Raw genomic sequence first — 20,995 nt, forward strand, 5'->3', positions numbered from 1 at the left:
TCGCCCTCACGGATGTGTACCAGGTTATAAGCCCCACGCAGATCTAACTTGGTAAAGATGTGAGCACCTCGGAGTCTATCAAAGAGCTCTGCAATAAAAGGTAGGGGATACTTATTTTTCATAGTAATGGCATTGAGCCCCCTGTAATCTATAAATGATCGCAAATCACTCTCTTTTTTGCGGACAAAAAAGAACGCTGCTCCTGTGGGGGAAACGGATTTGTGAATAAACCCCTTCTCTAGGCTCTCTTTGATATAAGCAGCCATAGCCTCAGACTCGGGTATAGAAAGAGGGTAAACTCTACCCTTAGGTGGAATGGCACCCGGAATGAGGTCTTTGGTGCAATCGTAGCATCTGTGAGGAGGAAGTTTCTTGGCACCCTGCTTGGAGAAAACGTCTGCATACTCCAGGTAAGGAGTAGGTAGAGAGGAGATGTCAGGGGTCTTGATGGTAGACACTGTCTTGGAGGTTTTGGATAGACAATGAAACTGACAACCTGCATCCCATCTGATAATACCATCAGACCGCCAATCTATCAAAGGCGAGTGCAGACGCAACCAGGGTAAGCCTAAGAGCACGTCGTCAGTACTCTCAGGTAACACGAGAAACGAGATCTCCTCAGAGTGACCATGCGGTAAGGTAAGTTGTAAAGGTACAGTCCTTAGTGTTATTGCTTCTGAGAGTAAAGTACCATTGACCACTCATACTGGAATAGCACTAGGTAAGATAGTAGATGGGATGTTATGTCTGGAAACAAAGGCAGAGGAGACAAAGTTGCCATCTGCTCCAGAATCCACAAATGCCTGGATGGGCAATGGTTGGGAAGAAGCAAAAAACAAATGCCCGTAAAAAAGCATTTAGAGGGTGAAGGTGACTGATCTAGCAACTCCCCTCTAATAGTCACTAGACATGTGAGTTTCCCTGAGAGGATCCCTTACGTGAGGAACACTTATTGGCATAGTGTCCTACCCAGTGGCATACAAAGCAAACTGGGGGAGTAGCTTTGTGGGGTGTAGGAGACGTACTGCCTAATTCCATAGGGACTGGGGAATTCTCTGAGGTAGACCGCAAAGTTGGCGAGACCAGTAGGTCAGGCACTGGACTAACTTTAGGACGAGAGGTACCTAACTCGAGCTTACACTCTTTATGGCGTACGTCTATCCTCGTTGCCACAGTGATATGCTCGTCCAATGTTGGAAAAACTTCTCTAGTGGCAAGAGCGTCTTTAGCATAGCCAGCCAGACCTCGCCAAAAAATAGGAATCAGAACTCTCTCTGGCCAATCCAGCTCAGAGACCAGAGTTCGGAAGTTAATAGCATACAGGCTAATAGAGGAAGACCCATAAGACAAGTCTAGAAGGCTTAAGGTCACATCATGTGTGACTTGCGGACCTAAGAAGACAGCCTTTAATGCCCCTAGGAAGCATGTAGCGGAATGTAAAACTACATCCTCACATTCCCAGAGAGGCGTAGCCCACTCTAAGGCGGGCTTTGCACACTACGACATCGCAGCCCGATGCTGCGATGCCGAGTGCGCTAGTGCCCGCCCCCGTAGCAGCAGCGATATGTGGTGATAGCTGGCGTAGCGAAAGTTATCGCTACGCCAACTTCACACACACACTCACCTGCCGTGCGACGTCCCTGTGGCCGGCAACCCGCCTCCTTGTTAAGGGGGCGGGTCGTGCGGCGTCACTGCGACGTCACACGGCAGGCAGCCAATCAGAGCGGAGGGGCGGAGATGAGCAGGATGTAAACATCCTGCCCACCTCCTTCCTTCCGCATATCCTACGGAAGCCGCAGTGAGGCCGGTAGGAGACGTTCCTCGCTCCTGCGACTTCACACACAGCGATGTGTGATGCCGCAGGAGCGAGGAACAACATCGGACCGTCGCGTCAGCGTAATCATGGATTACGCCGACGCTGCACCGATGATACGATTACGACGCTTTTGCGCTCGTTAATCGTATCATCCAGCCTTTACACACTGCGATGTCGCATGCGATGCCGGAAGTGCGTCATTTTCAATTTGACCCCACCGACATCGCACCTGCGATGTCGCAGTGTGCAAAGTGCCCCTAAGACCTTATTTTGAAGGAGAGAGATAATAAACCCCACTTTGGCCTTTTAATTGGGAAAGTGAGAAGCATTAAGTGCCAGGTGTATTTGGCACTGGCTGTCAAACCCCCGACATGTCTTGCTGTCACCCGAGTATTTCATGAGAGGAAGTCAGTACTGCAGTAACAGGCTTTTCCTCAACAGACTTGAGTCTAACCTCAAGCTGTTGAATATATCGCTGTAGATGCTGTAACTCTGCCACGACAGCCAGGCCCTTGGCTCAGTTGTAATGTTACGGGGTTGCCTGGTATTATAACTAATTACGAGTAACAGGCAGTCAGGGCCCACCGTGCAACTGCTGCTAGTGACAGCAGAAAAGGGTGTCTCTACCACAGACGTAATACTTGCTCCTGTTACTTCACAACAACACAAGGACTAGTACGACACACCCTGTTTAATTCACAGCGAGTATCGTATTAGCATAAACTAATATGTGGTAGCAAATAAAAAAGTTAGGGCGACTGCCCCATACGAATAGGAAATACCTCTACTTCACAGAAGTAAGCTAGTAAATTAACAAAGCATAAACAATGCTCCTAGGTAAGGAGAGAATGCACAGGTCTCCTGTTATTGGTCACAGGCAAACCTAAGAACTAACCTCTATTATGCTCATAGAGGAAGTGTAATATTACAGCTATAACAGAGAGCAATAGCTTTCTCTGAAATGGCTCAAGTGCAAGTCCCTGTCCAAGCCCCATGTGCTAACTGCACTATAAGGAGCCAGGGAACTCTCTATGCTATCCACAGAGCGTAAACAGGAACGAAGGGGGAGAAGTTCCTACCTAGCCCGACTCCCCTAAAGCATGGGAAGCGGGTATAATCACGCCCGAATCGGTACTAGGTCCCTGCCTAACCCGGTACCACTATAGAGATTGGTAGCAGGGATATTATGCAGACTCGCATGGAGCGTCTACTCCCACACAAGCCCATGTAACGACTGAGCGCCGAGATGCGGGCTCCAGGACCCTTTATAAACTTGGCTCCGCCCACAAGATGGAGGATAATTAACAGGAACGACCCTGGGCCAATAGTAACGAGCAATAACAGAAGTGACGTCACCCTCGGCCAATCATGTAATGCCACGTCACATGCTGAGGACCAGGTGATCCCTGCATCATCTGTGACATCACCCACGGCCAATCATGTAATGCTACGTCGCAGACATGCTCAGAACAGAGTACACACTTAGCCTCAGAAATGACTCCGTGAGCATGCTCAGTAGCTCAAAATTGGGACTTAGACTTAGGAAACTAAGAAGTTCCCAAACGACTAGAACGACACAAACGTGAAGCAGAAGGGGAAGAAGGGAAACGTGGAGCAACAGACCCAGGGGTCGTAACAGTGGGGCTGATCCCATGTTCGTGTAATTTAGAAGACTAAAGCCTGCTTTACACGTTACAATTACACATTTGATCTCATATGCGATTGCACATGCCCCCATCGTATGTTCAATTTGTTGCCCGTGTCGCACAAACGATTAAATCCCGTCACATGTACTTATCTTCCATACGACCTCGATGTGGGCGGCGAATGTCCTTTTCCTGTAGTGGGAGGGACGTTCGGCGTCACAGCGACGTCATACGGCAGCCAATAGAAGCGGAGGGGCGGAGATGAGCGAGACGTAAACATCCCGCCCACCTCCTTCCTTCCGCATTGCAGGCGGGATGCAGGTAGGATGTGTTGATCGTTCCCGGGGTGTCACACACTGCGATGTGTGCTGCCTCGGGAACATTGAACAACCGGACGTTCAATTTTTAGTAATCAAACGACGTGTATGCGATCAACGGTTTTTCGTTCAATCGCAATCGCACGCAGGTTTCACACACTACAATATCACTAATGATGCTGGATGTGCGTCACTTACAACGTGACCCCGCCGACACATTGTTAGATATATTGTAGCGTGTAAAGCCCGCTTTAGTGGCTCACACAAAACCACAGAGGCTTGTCAGATTTTGTTCGAAATAATGCAAGTCTATGGATCCATGAAGAAATTGGGAGTACTCAGATTCCAGCTGTTTGCTATCCATTTTTTAATGAGTATTTGATAGGAGAAACTGCCTAACGTTATTTTTTTATCCGAAGAAAACTGATGAAACTCTGACATAACTAATAAAAATTGTCACTGACCAAACTGATGGAACACAGAATGTTATTGTGTACATGAAGACTCAGTGATGTGTGAATGAGCCCTTCATCAGGCCTGGTTCACACCATTGTATTTTTGGCTAAGTGCTGTATGTGATAAAGCAGACATTACACTGACAGCACACAGAGCAATGTTATTCAGTGGGGCCCTGCAGATGAGCAATCTTTTTTCCCTGACCAAATTTGCATGTAAAAAAAAAATCTCAACATGCACTTGTTTCTTCTGTGTGTGAAGTCAGACTCGCCCATTCAAGTCTTAGACGAGCGTAGAGCATTAGATGTGATACGCTGATGACGCTCAGCTCCGACTCTGCTGCATGTTGCCATTATTTTCCTCAGTCTGTTTAGAGCTGAAGAAAATCTCGCAAATCAGACCTGTAACATTGACTTACATTTGGCCAAGTGCAATGCAAGATTTTCTCACTGCTTTCATCTGATTTAAACTTTAAGCTCTAAGGACGGTATTATGCCGGCATCACAAGGTATGATATATCGTGCGATATATTGGTAGGGTCATGGAATTCGTGACGCACATCCGGCATCGTTAGAGATGTCATACCGTGCGACACCTCCGAATGACTGTGAACGAGCAAAAATACTCACCTTATCGTTACTCGTTGACACGTCGTTCATTTTCAAAATGTCGGTCCTCCTTCTGTCCTCCGGTTGTTCATCATTCCCAAGGCAGCAAACATTGCTCCCTGTGACACCGCGGGAATGACGAACACAGCTTACCTGCGTCCCGCCGGCAATGCGGAAGGAAGGAGGTGGGCGGGATGTTATTTCCCGCTCATCTCCGCCCCTCCGCTACTATTGGTCAGCGACTGTGTGACATCGCTGTGACGCTGAACGTCCCTCCCCCTTCAGGAAGAGGATGTTCGCCGCCCACAGCGACGTCGTCCGAGAGGTAAGTACGTGTGACAGGGGGTTAATGACTTTGTGCGCAACGGGCAACTAATTGCCTGTGATGCACAAACGATGGGGGCGGGTACAGTCGCTCGTACGATCGCACGATAGATCGTACCGTGTGATGCCGGCATTACACGCAACGATTTATCGTGCGATTGCATGAGCAATCGCACCCGCCCCCGTCGTTTGTGCATCGCACAATGTCGTTAAACCCCTGTCACACGTCCTTAGCTCCCTAACGACGTCGCTGTGGGTGGCGAACATCACTTCCTGAAGGGGGAGGGACGTTCGGTGTCACAGCGATGTCACACAGCGGCCGCCCAATAGAAGCGGAGGGGCGGAGATGAGCAGGACGTAACATCCCGCCCACTTCCTTCCTTCCTCATTGCCGGCGGGACGCAGGTAAGTTGTGTTCATCGTTCCCGAGGTGTCACACACTGCGATGTGTGCTGCCTTGGGAACATTGAACAACCGGCGCGCAGAAGGAGGAACGACATTATGGAAATGAATGACGTGTCAACGAGCAACGATATGGTGAGTATTTTTGCTCGTTAACAGTAGTTCGGAAGTGTCACACGGTACGACATCTCTAACGATGCCGGATGTGCGTCACGAATTTCGTGACCCCGACGACATATCGCATGATATATCGTACCGTGTAACGCCGCCCTTAGACTGTGTAGAAAAAGTGGAGCCCATACAGAACATCCATATAGCATGCATTTTTTTTTTACAGATTCACTGCAACTCTTTAAATGGTCTTGGAAATTATATCATTGTTGGCCTCTCTGTAGAGATTTATTGTCAGTAACAACGCAGTCATCTGTTGAGAGTCCCTTATACCCATTATTAGGGTGCGACACTGGGCCATAACCCGTAATCAGGATTACAGGTTAGGGCCCACTCAGATTTTTTGCCTCCCCTGAGCTGAACCCTTAGCTACGCCTCTGGCTCCAAATTAATTTTGCAGCAGGACAGCAACCACAAACATACAGCCAATGTCATTTAAGAATTATGTTATGGTAAATAATTAATGCGGGCGTCACACGGTACGATATATCGGGCGATATGTCGGCAGGGTCACGTCGTAAGTGACGCATATCCGGCATCGTTTGATATATATCGTAGTGTGTGACAGCTACGAGCGACGGTGAACGAGCAAAAACACTCACCTTATCGTTGCTCGTTCACACGTTGCTTATTTTCAAAAAGTCATTTCTTCTTCTGTGCGCCAGTTGTTCATTGTTCCCGGGGCAGCACACATCGCTCCGAGTGACACCCCGGGAACGATGAACACAGCTTACCTGTGTCCCGCCGGCAATGCGGAAGGAAGGAGGTGGGCGGGATGTTTACGTCCCGCTCATCTCCGCCCCTCCTCTGCTATTGGCTGGCCACTGTGTGACATCTCTGTGACGCCGAACATCCCTCCCCCTTCAGGAAGAGGATGTTCGTCATCCAGAGCGAGGTCATCCAGGAGGTAAGTGCGTGTGACAGGGGGTTAACGACTTTGTGCGCCACGGGCACAAACGACGGGGACGGGTATGATCGCTAATGCGATCGCACGATAGATCGTCCCGTGTGACTCCCGCATAAGTCTTGTAACTAAAGATATGGCCCTGAAGGAGCCCCGATCTCTACATAAAGTTCTCCTGGGATTAGAGTTTAGAGGCAGAAGGATTTTTGCACTTACAATATACATGAACAGAAGATCTGAGATTATTTCTTCAAGATATTAGCAACAGCCTTCCTGTTTATTTCCTTCAAAAACCATGGTACTTGGAAGAGTTGATCCATTGACGTTCTTTTGAAGGTAAAGTGTGGACACCCAAATATTGATTTTATTTAAATTTCTCTTTTGTTCATTCATTCTGACGTTTGTTAATTGACAAGAAAAAAATAAACTGTTATCACTTTTATTTCTTAAAAAATTCTTATTTTGCAGTATTCTTTCCACACGTACCTAAAACTGTAAAATAGAAATGTATCTATGGGACGTAAGGTGGGTTGGCAGATGGCAGATGTCTCACTTTACTTCTCCATGCACAGGAGAGATCTGTTGTAAGATTCCTCTGGCAGCTGCTTATCTCACAAGAACAAAAAGATCAACAGTCCAAAATTGAACATGCTAGATACTTATCTCTTCCAATATTATCAGGAGGCAGAACGGTTGCAAACATACAAATTAGATTGTCGGCCAAACCTGTCGATATTGGATGAATTTGGATGGTGTTAGTCTAGTATGGTAGTTTTAACTGTTCAGCTAAAAGTCAAAAATTGCATATCTTTATGGTAGGTAAACAGTGAATGCATACCACCTCCCTACAAAGTTAATCAAATCAAATCTTTATTTTTATATAGCGCTAACATATTTCGCAGTGCTTTACATACATCAGGAACACTGTCCCCATTGGGGCTCACAATCTAAAGTCCCTATCTGTATGTCTTTGGAGTGTGGGAGGAAACCGGAGTACGAGAAGAAACCCACGCAAACACGGGGAGAATATACAAACTCCTTGCAGATGGTGCCCTTGGTGGGATTTGAATCCAGGACCCCCAGCGCTGCAAGACTGCAGCGCTAACCACTGAGCCACCGTGCCGCCCACAGGTGCAAGATCTACAACATGTTAAATGGTAGAAGTAACGTTTTCATTTCTCTGGTTGGTTGGAAGTCATAACAGTTCCATGGGACACTGAAATAAACCTACACCATGCATCCTATCCCAACATTATGTTTCTTGTAAATTTTAACAACTGTTCACTATATATTACTGCGCTGATAACTATCAACTGGTAAAACTATAGAGATATTATAATGACACGTCAGAAGTTTTGATAATTGAGGGTTCTGGTGCTAAGACCTCCATTTATAGCTAAAACAATGAAGCAAAAGCACTTAGCCTTTGGCTGTATTCAGTTCTCTTTATCAGCTGTAGACAGGATCATAGATTTCTGTTGTTAGAAGTTAGGTTAGGTGTACAGGATACAGCTGTCTGCACTACTCAGCAAACTTTACTAAAGCCCTTTAGGCATCCCCTCTCCCTTATGCTGATAGATACCAATTACTAAGGAGTAGTAGATTATCCTTTGGGCTCTCCTCCTACACTATATCCAGATACACAGCCAGCTGTAATTTACCCATCTCTACTGCAGATTGCTAGGTGTACCTTCCTTCCTATCTATACTTTCATATAGTACAACCTGTGTAATATGCACTTCTTAAAAAGTTGGATGCTTTCTTACTTCTCCACAGTCTGGTCTCCTTTTTACAACTTCCTGCCCCTTCCTCTTTACATTAAAAATATGGAAAAATTGAGCAGAAAAGGCCAGCAAATCCAGATGCAGTATATATATGAGAAGCAGCAGGATAACCACTGATGTGAAGGAGCTACATTGACTCTACATCACAAAATGGGAAGATTTTTTCTAAAATCCTATTTTAGACTATTTTGACAGCTGCACAATTTTATGTTCACAAAGCAAACGTACCTTGAACACTGAAAATAAAATAAAACATATATATAATTTATTCTCATTTCTTTACTATTACTGAACCCCTGTACGTTGTTTTTCATCAAAACAAAACCCTACTGGCCCACCAGAGATCTTCTGGCCTAGACTATGGAAAATAGTAAGCCACAGTGTATTACCAGAAGATCACCCCAATTGATGCTGACTGTGAAGTCAATCACTTGTCACCAAAGTCTACTTTTCCTTCACAGTTATCCTATTAGAGCTTACTGATGAATTGTCCCAGACATACAATTATAACAAATGTTAGGATGCAGTTAGAAATGGATGTGCACATGTCCTGCACAGATGGAGGGTGTGACCAAGGAATCAGAGTATGTCACTGTTCCTTATGAATTCATAATAAAATGATTGCCATCTCTGGGGCAGACAATTATTTTCTGCTTTTTATTGTGACCTATATTCAGCTAGTTACCTCCACCTTCAATAGTCACAATTTTGCGGTCACTTTTTTCTCCAGACACAAGGTCATGTTCCATAACGAATTGACTTTCATACAACCTGGGTTGAGGTCACTGTTATACGCTGGAACGTTAACTCATTGTTTTCTTACAAAGCATGTTTTGTCAGCTGCACTGTTATCATAACAATACTTAGTAAACCAGACCATGACCTAAACCCTATTTACTACACTAATGTTTGAAGTAAGAGTGTATACCATCCCAAGGGAGTATGTAATCTTATTTGTTTTCACAAAACATACTAAGCTAGGATGATGCCAAGTGTCATTGCTGATATTTTCGTTCATAAACCACTGATAATTTTCCCAGTTAGAGGGGAAATACATTAGTGATGTAACAGTCCACATTATCTAATAAAAATATTGAAAGACCTCTACTTATTTTTCTAAGTCATTATGAGCTAAACAAGGCACGCCTATCAAAAAATAAGCAATGAAGTCACAAGGGCAGCGATATATTACTGTGTATAAGCTGTGATAGAAGAGGATAAATATGACTTCTGCTGTAGCATGTGTTGTAAGCAGAAGATGATTTCACTTATGGAATATAAACTGTTATTTTAGAGACATGAAACTGTCTGTCATTGCAATTATGTAATGTGATCTGTAGTATGTCTGTTTTGTGTATGTGGGGGATTTAAAATATGATTGATTCTATGAATTCTATTTTAGTAAGTTCTTGAACACTGCAGCATTAAGCAAAATGTAAACACTGTCAAATCAATTGTTGACATATTATATTTCAGGTGCTTTCCCTTCCTTTTTAGGTTGTTGCAATGTAAGAGGGATTTCCAGGATTTGATTTTAATGAATATGGCTATAGCTGTTGAAGATAACAATATTAACTGTCCCCTCTATAGGGCCTCCGCTCTGTTACTGCTCCAATCTTAATAGGCTGCAGCTATGATCTCATGTCTATTGGCTATTTTACCACTGTAGTTAATCACAGGGCTTAGCAACTTATGCCATCTATGTGCCGCCCCGTGCCAGCAGCCGAGCTGCTCGGGTCCGGATCCGCAGTGGCTCGAGGGGTCTCTGGACCCGGGGGTCGTGCGGACACTCAAATAAAAAGGGGCGTAGTATGTGCAGGAGATTTGTTGTAGATTCTTCGTGACACGACCCACGGTGTGTGTTAAGATGGAGTACCACCGCTGCTATTGCGGAGCACCCGGGGCGGTGGAGTGGCAGCTAGATGTTGGACCCCTCCGTGGGTAGGGGTTGACGCCCCAAGGCTCGGTGTCCAGAACACGGGGAATGATTTAGGCCTGAGGTGGTGCGCTTGGCCGGACCGGGGGATGTTGGTGTACTCACTGTTGAAAAATTGCACACAAGTCTGCTGGTAAACCAAGGTGTCAGTGGCCGGCTGCCCCGTCCGGGTGTACTCAGGTTCCTCACCCGGCTGGTGTACCGATGTCCCTTCCTCCAGCACTCTGTAACTTTCTAAATTCTGGACAACCTTGTATGGAACGGGGAAGTCCGCTCCCGATACTGTTGTGGTTGGGAGTCGTGCCTGTGAAAACTGACCCTTGGGATTTCAGTGGGTATTTGCGGATACCCTATTCCCCGTGGTGGGCTGCCGTTTTGCTCTATCTGGGCTCACACTTTGGAACAACGTCTGGAACCTTTCTCCCGGCCTGGTTAATTAGAGAAGGGGCTTGCAACCGTCTTCTAACTAGGGTCCAAATACCCCACCTGTGTACGGTTTCCGAACCGGATCTCCGCTGTCGGTACCGGTGGGCTCCAACCCTGTCCTGGTCCACTTTGGATTTCCCGTGACCGGACTCCCGTCACCTTTGGACACGGTCCACTGCTTGCCACCTAGCCAGTAGACCAGGGCCACTACTCTGGCTACCCTTCACTAGGCTCGGCTTTCACTCTCCTCCTCACTTCTCCTTCACCACTCTGCACTTCAACTCTACTCTTTACTACTCAAAATTTGAACTTCAACTTCAACTGACTGGTTCCTTCCCCTGGATCCTCAAGACCCCTAGGTGGGCGCTCCCACTCCTCTTGGTCCACTGGTGTGTTCTTCTTACCCTGAGGGGGTGACTAGGATTTTGTGGCAGATGGTACCTGATGTTGGATGGTGTTATGTCGGATGAATTGTTCCTCTGTGACCACCTGGCGACGCCAGGGCATCACATCTACATGGACAGACCCACTGAGCCATGAAAATTTACTGCAGCTGCCATGTTCAGTGCAGTTGTGACCTCACCGCTGCAGCCTGTCAATAAAAGACTGAGCAGTGGCGGGGAGTCAGTGCTTGTCCTGTGGAGGGTGCTTTTAGCTGAGTTTTTTTTAATTTCTACAGTTGCATCCCAATCTGTAAAAAAAATTATCCTGGACATCCCCATACCTGTAGTGCTTTCCTGGATCCACAGACTCAGACTGGCTATAATGGACAGGCTAGAGGGAAACCACTCACCAAGCAGGACCCCAAGAACCCTGAAACCCTTTAACCCCTATACAGGGATTTGGAATTACACAGGGCCCTGGTGATCACTATCTGTGGAAAGCTGAAGTCTGATGAAAGTAGTAGTCAGGCAAGGTCAAACCAGGAATTGCAGAACAGAGACAGAATCACACAGGCAAGGACGTAATCAGAAAACAAAGCTGAGGTCAAATCCGGACGGGCAGCAAGGTACATAAACAGCAAGCAGAAGGGAAGCCAGGAAACAAGCAGAAGTCAGTACACCAGAACCACTAAACAGAACAGGGCAGGACAGGAACCAGGCATACAGAACTATCTCTGGCAGTGGTCAACAGACAGGAGGGGAAATAAGAAGGGTGTGGTGTCTTCCCATTGGTTGTAGCTGAATGATGGTAACTTTAGCTGGAAGACACATGCCTCCTACAGTCAGCCAGTGGTACTGCAGATCCCAAGGAAACCCAGCCCAGTGGATGAGCGGAGACTGCACACACCAGCGCCGCTGGCATTGACTTCTCTCCCATCACCAGCACTATCCACGGCAGGAACACAGTGTTGTCTTGCAGCACCCTGCGGTATGTTACCCCAGTCGTCTGCAGGATCCTAAGGCTTTCTGGAACGCCCTCTGCTGACAACCCACACCTCACACACAGGTAGGAGTAAATTCCCTGAGAACTGGGCGCAGAATGTAGAGGGTTAACAGTGGGCAGATGTGAGAACCAATCCCTTAGTTGTTAGCCTGGTGAAGGGGCGTGGATTGTGGAAAGCGACAGGGGTTGCTAAGCAGAGTAGGCAGAGGAAAAACAACGGTTGAAGGAGTGACAGTTGAAAGGAGTCAGTGAGTTAGAAAGGTGTAAGGATTGTGAGGAGACCCCAAAGGGCGAATAGGAGGTAGTAGCCTCAGGGTAGACAGAAGATCCCAGGTACTATGCACGATGGGGTACTGGACCCCAGACTAGATGACAGCTCCACACAGTCTGCTGATCCAGTGGTGTGGTGACTTCCAGGGTCCCAAACCACCCATAGGGTCAGGGACACAGCCTCATATATAGGACCCGGGAGAGGGCACAGAGAAATAGCCTACCCCACAAGGGACCGCGAGGCCTGTCATACTTGGCCCGGAAAGAAAAGGACCGGAGCAACGCAGGTCACCAACAGCTTCAGGCAAGGGGACCATCAGCTCTGCATGTGCACGGAAGGCTCAACTGGGTCTCAAGTCAGCACCGGGACAAAGGAAAGTTGGTTGACCGGCCGTACCAAACTGCACTTGCAACATCCAGTGAGTAAATACTGGCTAATCTGCAAGAACTGTGTCATGACTGTTACTGGTGCACCACAAGGTGCAGCACACCTACATGGAACTTAAGCTTCTACTAGCGGAGGGCGGGAACACACTTGCTGCTATACCATCTGTCCCTAAAACCACAACAGCGGCGGGACATCTTATTACTGCAACCCGCCAGTGGCGTCACGAGTAACATACAAAATAACCCTGTTACCGAGCGCCCCCAGGTCACGGAACTGGGCACGGCCACCTGTGACGGTGATCTCCATTATCAACCACCCGGAACCGAGTATCCCATGGGCCTCGTGTGGGGCAGCGCTTTATAGTCTGGTGATCGAAGCAGAAGTCGCTGGAGCGGACTTCGGTGGGGACGTAACAATAACAGGATAATTTTTTATCAAATCTGAAACTTCAGGTCTGAGCAGAAAAAAACACAATGCATATAAACTGGAAAAGCCACAAACATGTAAAAGGACCAAGTGAACATCAATTATATAAGATTGACAAAAGAAGGACGGATGGTACGAGCATGTTCACATTATATTGGGCATTGTTCGACCTACTTGGATTTTACCATTTATTCCAGTTACTAGGTCTTAGACCTTGATCATTTTTAGTCATTGTGTTGTCCATGTCTGCAACAAAACACATACAGACTGTACATGGATCAGTTGAAGTCTATGCCCTTGAATCGCCAAGCATTTTGCCCCAGTTTTCTAGTATATAACTACTTGAAATGTAACATTGTAGTTGCCCAAAAATGTAAAGACCTTTACTGTTTTTACAACAGTCTATGCCCAATCCTCCATCCACTTTTGGGATAGTTCCCAGAGCTTTCCCAGGATTGGGCATAGTCTAGCATAGCAAACAAATTCAGGAAAAATTTGAGCATGCACTATACTGGTCTCTATTACAGTCGAGACTAGTTTAGAGCAGCACAGTTGCTCAGTGGATAGTAATGTTGCTTTCCTTTGCTGGGGTCCTGGGTATAAATCTCACCAAGAACATATGCAAGGAGTTTGTATGTTCTCCCCGTGTTTGCATGGGTTTCCTCCGAATACTCCAGTTTCCTCCTAAACTCCAAAGACATACTGATACGAAATGTATATTCTAAGCCCCAATGGTGACACAGATGATAATGTATGTAAAGTGTTGTGGAAAATGATAGCGCTATATAAGCAATCATAATAAATAAGTAATAAATAAAAGTAATAGCTAATAGCTCCAAAACCTGTGCACAATGCACGGAGTTGAACATGAACTGTGTCATGTCCGCATTTTGTGGAAGTGACTGCTCGGTTATTATAGTAGTTGTGTAAACTGAGCATTATTAGTATTTACTATCAACTCACGTGGTCTGCTCTATGCTAACTAAAATGAGGGATCAGCCATGCATGTTATATTTAGAGTAATACTTCTAAAGCAAAATTCATCCCATGGTTTTCAAGCCCCCAATAAACACATGATAGCACAAACCCCATTTTGTTTATCAAAGCAGAACAAACTAACCACAAAAGTAAAATACAACAATGGTGGATAGAATAAACCACTATGAGGATACTAAGAATTAATACAATCAATTTATTGAATAAACATTAAACAATAAATACAAGTTTATAACATTAATAAAATAAATAAATAAATCGATCAGTAGGGTACATTCAAGACAAGAAGAAAAAACAAGAACACATATTCCCAAGCCATTAGTCTACTTATCCATTAGAGTTAAGAAGTAAGATTTTCAGGACCATGGTCTCGAAAACAAATTAGAAAATTGTGGCCATCGGACCACAGCATTGAGAACCTAAAGGGCCATTTACACGCTGCGACATCGCTAACGATATATCGTCGGAGTCACGGTGTTTGTGACGCACATCCGATGCCGTTAGCGACATCGCAGCGTGTGACAGACAGGAGCGACCTTAAACGATCGCAGAAGAGACAAAAATCGTTGGTATATGAGAAGTCGTTCATTTACCAAAAATCATTGTCTCGTACGTAGCGAGGTTGTTCTTCATTCCTGTTGCATCACACATCACTATCTGTGACACCGCAGGAGCGACAATCATCTCCTTAGCTCCGTCCATCGGCAATGAGGAAGGAAGGAGGTGGGCTGCATGTTCTGGCCGCTAATCTCCACCCCTCCTCTGCTATTGGACGGCCATTTTGTGACGTCGCTGTGACGCTGAACGGACCTTCCCCTTGAAGGAGGGATTGTTCGGCGGGCACAGCGACGTCACAGAACATGTATGTGCGTGTGACGCTGCCGTAGCGATAATGTTCACTACGGTAGCGATCATCACATATCGCACCAATGACGGGGGCGGGTGCTAACGCTCACGATTGCTAGCGATGTCACAGCGTGTCAAGCACCCTTAATACTACCTGCGACCTCAGCGGCGCCTCTTTTGAGTAGAATGCCATGATGTCATTACATTTCAATCAGAAGAGGCCCTGAAGATGTTGCAGGTAGTTCAGGTCCAGCCGCCATATTGCAGGTAACAGTGCTCCAATATGGCGGCCACCAAAGTGGAAAAGTGGCCACTGGACCAGGGTCCTGCATATTCTCTTTCTCAAATATACTATCTATTTGACCCTCTGTCTGACTATTTGCTTTGACAGAAAGGACCTTTAAATGCAGACACGGCAATCATTTTCCATGTGCAAAAGTAAGCGTGCTACAGAGTTTCAAATTTTTTACCCATAGAAATAGCATGGAAAGGTCCAAGTGGTGAAAATATAATAGAAAACATCACAAACTTTATTGTAAATGCATCAGATAAAATATATAAAAACAATGAAAATGAATCCACACAATAAAAAAGAGGTGGAACAACCAGAAACTCTATATACTGTATGTGTAATATATAGAATATACAGTTTATGTATAAAGCTGGGCAAATATAATCAAAACAAGTAAAAACACAAAACAAAAAAAAGGTAATAGCCCATACTGTAGGTCTATGTATAAATATTTGTACCACAATACAGCAGCTGTTAATAAAAACATTAACAAAGGACTACCATATGAAAGTAATACATCATAAAAGAAGACAATAATCCTAGTAAAGTGGGCAATTTTGTCCCCTATTCATTGCTGCTATGACTGTGAATTTTTGTGTACTATGACTTTATGTTTACATATTTATGATTATGTGTGTGCCCAGCTTTATAAATATACTGTACAGAGTTTCTGGTCATTCCACCTCTTTTTCATTCTGTGGATTCATTTTAATTGTATTTTAAGATTTTTATCTGATGCATTTTCCATCATTTTATTGCTATATTTGATATGATATACAGTCATATGAAAAAGTTTGGGCACCCCTATTAATGTTAACCTTTTTTCTTTATAACAACTTGGGTTTTTGCAACAGCTATTTCAGTTTCATATATCTAATAACTGATGGACTGAGTAATATTTCTGGATTGAAATGAGGTTTATTGTACTAAAACAAAATGTGCAATCCACATTTAAACAAAATTTGACCGGTGCAAAAGTATGGGCACCCTTATCAATTTCTTGATTTGAACACTCCTAACTACTTTTTACTGACTTACTAAAGCACTAAATTGGTTTTGTAACCTCACTGAGCTTTGAACTTCATAGGCAGGTGTATCCAATCATGAGAAAAGGTATTTAAGGTGGCCACTTGCAAGTTGTTCTCCTATTTGAATCTCCTATGAAGAGTGGCATCATGGGCTCCTCAAAACAACTCTCAAATGATATGAAAACAAAGATTATTCAACATAGTTGTTCAGAGGAAAGATACAAAAAGTTGTCTCAGAGATTTAAACTGTCAGTTTCCACTGTGAGGAACATAGTAAGGAAATGGAAGAACACAGGTGCAGTTCTTGTTAAGCCCAGAAGTGGCAGGCCAAGAAAAATATCAGAAAGGCAGAGAAGAAGAATAGTGAGAACAGTCAAGGACAATCCACAGACCACCTCCAAAGACCTGCAGCATCATCTTGCTACAGATGGTGTCACTTTGCATCGGTCAACAATACAGCGCACGTTGCACAAGGAGAAGCTGTACGGGAGAGTGATGCGAAAAAAGCCATTTCTGCAAGCACACCACAAACAGAGTCGCCTGAGGTATGCAAAAGCACATTTGGACAAGCCAGTTGCATTTTGGAAGAAGGTCCTGTGGACTGATGAAACAAAGATTGAGTTGTTTAGTCATACAAAAAGGCGTTATGCATGGAGGCAAAAAAATACGGCATTCCAAGAAAAGCACTTGCTACCCACAGTAAAATTTGGTGGAGGTTCCATCATGCTTTGGGGCTGTGTGGCCAATGCCGGCACCGGGAATCTTGTTAAAGTTGAGGGTCGCATGGATTCAACTCAGTATCAGCAGATTCTTGACAGTAATGTGCAAGAATCAGTGACGAAGTTGAAGTTACACATGGGATGGATATTTCAGCAAGACAATGATCCAAAACACCGCTCCAAATCTACTCAGGCATTCATGCAGAGGAACAATTACAATGTTCTAGAATGGCCATCCCAGTCCCCAGACCTGAATATCATTGAACATCTGTGGGATGATTTGAAGCGTGCTGTCCATGCTCGGCGACCATCAAACTTAACTGAACTGGAATTGTTTTGTAAACAGGAATGGTCAAATATACCTTCATCCAGGATCCAGGAACTCATTAAAAGCTACAGGAAGCAACTAGAGGCTGTGATTTTTGCAAAAGGAGGATCTACAAAATATTAATGTCACTTTTATGTTGAGGTGCCCATACTTTTGCACCTGTCACATTTTGTTGAAATGCGGATTGCACATTTTCTGTTAGTACAATAAACCTCATTTCAATCCAGAAATATTACTGAGTCCATCAGTTATTAGATATATGAAACTGAAATAGCTGCTGCAAAAACCCAAATTGTTATAAAGAAAAAAGGTTAACATTAATAGGTGTGCCCAAACTTTTTCATATGACTGTATTATACTTGTTGGTCATTTTCATGCTTCTTCATGGTTTTCTTGAATATTCATTACATGTGACGGTATAGAAACTTTTTAGACCACATGGGTGCTATTATAGTATTTCAATTCTTCACTATGCTCTCAATCTGTTTCAGAAAAGTCACCGCTTTCCATTATTGATTTCAATCCTTTCTGTGCAGCAGGAGTGAAATCAATAGTAAATTGGCAAATTAGCTCACATGTAATATATGAATTTTTCAGCAAATTCACTGCAGAATTGAGGCAAGATGTAGTACCGCACTATTAATTTGATAGAGTAATCAGAGGGACATTATCAGTTTTCAAGGGGACATTAATGGGATCTTTATTGGCTTTCAAGTGCAGGTGTCAAAAATTTTATATGCCACTATATGGCCACTTTATATGTTAATATCAGTCTTTCTAACCGTGGTTTTTTTTTTTTTTTAAATTTTCTAACATTTTGATTTGCAATTCAGAAGTTATGTAGTGGATGGTACAGTCATGGCCGAAAGTGTTGTCACCCTTGAAATTGTTCCAGAAAATGAGGTATTTCTCCCAGAAAATTATTGCAATTACACTTCTTTTGTTAGACACATATTTATTTCCTTTGTGTGTATTAGAACAACACAAATAGACAATAAAGGCAAATTGGACATATTTCCACACATAACTCCAAAATGGAGATCTTTAGATTTCATAATATCTTGCATACAACCAATGTACTTAGTGCCAGAGGCAGAAAAACAACCCCAAAACATCTTTGAACTTCCACCATATTTGATTGTAGGTACTGTGTTGTTTTCTTGGTAGGCCTCCTTATGTTTTCGATAAACAGTAGAATAATGTGCTTTATCAAAAATCTATATTTTGGTCTCATCTTTTCACAAGAAGCTTTCGCAGTAGGATTTTGGCTTACTCATGTACATTTTAGCAAACTGCAGTCTAGCTTTTAGCTGAGAATAAGGCTTCATAGGTTACTTCCGATCAGCGGCAGACCCACAGACAAGCTTGAGAAATTCCAGGCCTGCCGCTAACCGAGAGTGATCTATGAAGCCTTGTTCTGAGAACGTCTTCAAAACAAAGCTCCATAGGATTCGATTGATGTCGTCGGACATTACCCCATTGCATTACATTGGAACATCTTTCTTTTGAATTACAAAATTGGTGAACAAGGGAGTTTGGGGTAGTCTTTATTCAAATAAACTATTTTTTCCCTATGTGTGTCTTTTTTAACAGTTCTAGTTCAGGTCCGGTACCGAATATTTAAGTATTGAACAACCTGAACTTCCATGGGTCCGCTTACCACTACCCCTGATTTTTTATGACCCAAGCAATGCCTCTGTTGGAGGCATTGCAATTGCCCTTTAATTGTTTAGCTTAGGTTAAATGCTTATGCCTTCATAAGCTTCTTACAATGCTTTATGGGTATTTTTGCTATTTCCTCTTGAATGAACTTATGTTAATAAGGGTAAAGACTAACTTCTGTGTACTAAAAGAGATCAGCATCCAGCATGATGTATAAAATTAAAAAGGTTAAAAAATCACTTTATTCCCTATTGCTAAAAAAAAATGGCAGAAGGCAAAATTCCTAGGAGACTAGCCTATGTATTGCAAACCATATGGTTCTTAAACATACTGCAGGCCTGTCACATGGAGTGTTGCATAAACTTCATTGACTATCACGACAGTGTCAGATTCTGTTCACATTTCAGATTCTGACTCTCCGCCCGATAATTTCTCTGGTTTTCTCTGGTTCTCTGATCTTTGGGATCAGCACAGGCAGACTCGGGTGTCAACCTGCTGTGTGCTCATTCATAGACAGGATAGCAAGAGTTAACCTCGGATAGTCTTCTTGTTAAGCTCCTTTGATAACATGTTGTGAGAAAGCCAATCACATCTGCTCCTCTCATATTTAAGCTGGATGAAATCTTCTACCCATGCCAGCTATAGGTTAGACTAGGATCACACACTGCGTTTTTTTGACGCTGTGTTTTTGTGCGTTTTTTGCGGCAAAAAATGCACAAAACGCACCCACGTCAAAAAAATGCGGCAAAAAATGCATGCGTTTTGCTGCGTTTTTGCTCACTGCGTATTTATGCATTTTTTATCAGTGAACCAAAAAAAAAGTCTGATGTAATTTTCTTCTTCGATATGTTCTTCATTCTCCACTAGTGTATACAGGAGAGCAGACAGCTGAAGAACTACAAGGCTCAGCATACTCCATCCAATAGTGTATGCAGGAGAGCAGAGAGAAACTGCAGAATCACAAGGCTCAGCATGCTCCATCCAGGACTGTATGCTGGAGGAAGAGATAGGGGGAGCAGACCTACAAGGCTCAGCATCCTCCATCCAACAGTGTATGCAGGATAGCAGACAGCAGCTGTCGAACTACAAGGCTCAGCATCCTCCATCCAATAGTGTATGCAGGAGAGCAGACAGCAGCTGTCGAACTACAAGGCTCAGCATCCTCCTTCCAGGACTGTATGCAGGATTTCTTTGCCCCCCCAAACAAAAAAAATGACGCGGGCTTCACCATATTTTTGTATGCTAACCGGGTACAGCAGGCAGGTACGGGCTGCCCCCAACCCCCAGCTGCCTATTTGTACCCGGCTGGGAACCAAAAATATAGAGAAGCCCTATTTTTTTAATTATTTCATAAATTTCATGAAATAATTAAAAAAAAAAATGACGTGAGCTACGCCTAATTTTTGTGTCCAGCCGGGTACAACTAGGCAGCTCGGGATTGGAATCCACAGTGCAGGGTGCCCATGCTTTCTGGGCACCCCCGCTGCGAATTGCAGTCCGCAGCCACCCCAGAAAATGGTGCTTTCATAGAAGTGCCATCTTCTGGCGCTGTATCCAACTCTTCCAGCTGCCCTGGTGACGGTGGCTCGCTGGGTAATAATGGGGTTAGGGCTAGCTGTATATTATCAGCTGGCCCTAAGCCTGAAATTCATGGTGTCATGCCAATATTAGGCATGGCCACCATGAATTTCTAGTAAAGATAAAAAAAACCACAACACACAGAAAAATAGTTACCCTCCGCAGTAATCCTGGGTCAAGGGTCCCGCGCCGTCCAATTTGGATCCAATATCATCTGATCGGTTTGCTGGAAGGCAAAGCGATCAGATGATATGTCAGAATACTCACTTATGTGCTGATTACCGGC

At 44.3% G+C, this 20,995-nt stretch overlaps 1 protein-coding gene across 1 annotated transcript in view; it reads right to left on the reverse strand.

The window, feature by feature from the left end:
* The window catches only part of SVEP1 (sushi, von Willebrand factor type A, EGF and pentraxin domain containing 1), a 570,842-nt gene that overhangs the window by 441,993 nt on the left and 107,854 nt on the right, over positions 1 to 20,995 (reverse strand). The window lies entirely within an intron of this gene.

The sequence above is a fragment of the Anomaloglossus baeobatrachus genome, chromosome 1 (genome assembly GCF_048569485.1).
Source record: "Anomaloglossus baeobatrachus isolate aAnoBae1 chromosome 1, aAnoBae1.hap1, whole genome shotgun sequence".
NCBI lineage: Eukaryota > Metazoa > Chordata > Amphibia > Anura > Aromobatidae > Anomaloglossus > Anomaloglossus baeobatrachus.